Below are 3,365 nucleotides of genomic sequence, written 5' to 3' on the forward strand. Positions count from 1 at the left end.
AGATGAATTCGGATAAAGCGAAAGCTTACCAACACATATTTCGAGAAATAGATAGGCGAGATAAACTCGGCTCGAAATAGCAAATGTGCATAATGAAAGTCTATATATCAAAACGACTTTTGTCTCAAGAGTAGGAGATATAATAGATATACTTTTGAGTGACAGATAAGTTCAAGTCTCCACATACCTTTTAGTCAATGAAGATCCACCAGTTCCTTGAGTAGTCCTTCGCCTTGTATGATGATTGCCATGGAGTTCTTGAGCTCAACTACACTTTATATCCTAGTCCGAGACCTTATCTATGTATGCTAGAAATCAAGACTTACAGTTTTGATCACTAACATTGACAAACATGCTTGAGATAGAAACACATGCGAGTTCGACCGAGCAAAGCTCTAACACAAACCATGTAAGATGTTACTCGACAATTTTCACATGATATAAGATGAACTTGGTCAAAGCGAAACAAGATATTGCGGAATCACAAACGATGAGACGAAGATGTTTGTTATTTCTTTTTATCTTGCCCTATCGGAGATATATCTCAAGTCAATTATTCAATTGAACTCGTACGATAGAAAATGGAAAGATCAGATCGCTCAACTACAAGAGAAGTAGTTTCGTCTGGCTTCACAATCCCAATGAAGTCTTTCAGTCGTTAACCTACAGGGTCTCGAGAAGAAACCTAAGGTTAAAGGAGAACCGACTCTAGCAAAACCAACTAGTATCACACATGAGGTGTGGGGATTAGTTTTTCCAGTTGCTAGATGTCTCCTTTATATAGTTTTCAAATCAGGGTTTGCAATCTAAGTTACCTTGGTAACAAAGTATTCAATATTCACTGTTAGATGAAAAACCTGATTCAACGAAGCTAATATCTTTCAACTGTTAGATCGAAACTTAGCTTATCACACAAAAATGAAATGTATTCATTTAGGTTTGAGTAACTATACCTAAACGTGTATACTTAGTTGGTTCACAAATAGTTAACCAATGGTTAGCTATATGAGCACTTTCATATTAACCGTATTCATCTTTCTCATAACTAGTTCAAATGACTCATAATAACTAGTTGAAGAGTTGTTCAATTGCTTAAGTCTTTATTCATAGACACAATTGAAACAAAATCGGTTTGATCTATTTGAATCAATTCATGAACAATATACCCACGGTTTGTAAAGATTGCATTCCTTATAATTTATTGTTTTAAGTTCATGAACTACCGATTTGAGAAATAACCAGCCTGGGTATGCGTACGGGTATACGTACCTGAGCTACCGGATTTGAGTTTACAAACTCAGCAGAAATTTTCGGTTCGAAAACTTCCTTGGGTACGCGTATGGGTATGCGTACCTAAGGTGACTGGTTTACTAGTTTGCAAACTACAAACTCAGCAGAAATTTTCGGTTGAAAACTTTCGCTGGTACGCGTAGGGTACGCGTACCCAACCTGTCTCCTTCACCAATACCGTATGCACACATATGCACATACTTGGTTTTCTGACACATGGATTTATACACTAATGTGCGAACACACTATATATGCTTATATCCATAGTTGGTAATCTCAACTCTACATTTCAATCATTGAAACATTCTCATATAATGTTATAACAATCGTTATTCACGACTCTCGTCATCAAAGCTATTTTTCAAGATTGAAACGTCATCATGACTTTCGTCAAGGGTAAAGATGAAATTGGTTAAAGCGAAAGCTTGCCAACACATATTTCGAGAAAAAGATAGGCGAGTAAACTCGCTCGAAATAACAAATGTGTATGTATGAAAACAATCATACTTATACGACTATTGTCTCAAGAGTAGGAGATAGAGTAGACTTTTGAGTGATAGATAAGTTCAAGTCTCCACATACCTTTTTAGTCGGATGAAGTTTCATTGGTTCCTCGAGTAGTTCTTCGTCTTCATAAGATGATCGCCATGGAGTCTGGAGCTCAACTACACTTAACTATCCTAGACCGAGACTTAGTCATAAGTAAACTAGAAATCAAGACATATAGTTTTGATCACTAATATTGACAAACATGCTTGAGATAGCAACGCATGCGAGTTCGACCGAGCAAAGCTCTAACACAAACCATGTAAGATGTTACTCGGAAATTTTCACATGATATAAGATGAACTTGGTCAAACCGAAAGCTTGCCAATACATATTTCGGGAAATATGTAAACTAGATAAACTCATCTCGAAATCTCAAATGTTTATATAGAAAACTATATCGTAATATAAGTTATGTCTCAATATAGGAGATAAAGTAAAATAGACTTTCCAAGTGATAGATGACTTTCAGTCTCCACATACCTTTTGTCGATGAAGCTCCACAAGCTCCCCTTAGTAGTTCTTCGTCTTCAAATGACGAACGCCGTGAAGTCTAAGTTCAACTACAAAAAATCTATGTCATAGTTTGAGACATCTATAAATAGGCTAGAAATCAAGACTTATAGTTTTGATCACTAATATTGACAAACATGCTTGATATAGCAACGCATGCGAGTTCGACCGAGCAGTGCTCTAACAATCTCCCCCTCTGTCAATTTTAGTGCATATAGATTACAAAATAAATAAAAATTGTAGCTTCTCATCCAAATGCTTGATCTCCTTGGCATCTTCAACACGACTCGAAAACTTCGTCACTTCCAAGTACTCCATGATTATAAACGTGTTCAACTCGGTATCATAGTTGTTGAAAATCCGTAGCGGTAACAATGAGAAAACAAATGCTCTCAATCATTGTTATACAGTGTCATAGTATTATTACACAACATTAAAGTTCAATTGTATCACAAGTTTGACAACAGTACTGTTAGAGCATTGCTCGGTCGAACTCGCATGCGTTGCTATCTCAAGCATGTTTATCAATGTTAGTGATCAAAACTATGAGTCTTGATTTCTAGTCTACTATAGATAAGTCTTGGACTAGGATATAAAGTATAGTTGAGCTCCAGGACTTCATGGAGATTCATCATACAAGAAGAAGAACTACTCAAGGAACCGGTGGAACTTCTCGACAAAAAGGTATGTGAAGAATAGAACTTATCTATCACTCAAAAGTCTATCTATTCTATCTCCTACTTATTGAGACAAAAAGTTGTATGCTATATATAGAATTTGATTATACACAGTTGGTATTTCGAGCCGAGTATACGTCGCCTATCTATATCTCGAAATATGTGTTGGTAAGATTTTCGCTTCGACCAAGTTTATCTTTACCTAGTGACGAAAGTCATAATATGTTTCAATCACTTTGAAAATTGCTTTGACGAAGAATGTTTCAATGATTGGAATGAGAGTTTAGATTACATAACCAATGTGGATATAAGCATTGTTGTGGAAACACATATATGTAT

The sequence above is a fragment of the Papaver somniferum genome, chromosome 7 (assembly GCF_003573695.1).
Source record: "Papaver somniferum cultivar HN1 chromosome 7, ASM357369v1, whole genome shotgun sequence".
In the NCBI taxonomy this organism is placed as follows: Eukaryota; Viridiplantae; Streptophyta; class Magnoliopsida; order Ranunculales; family Papaveraceae; genus Papaver; species Papaver somniferum.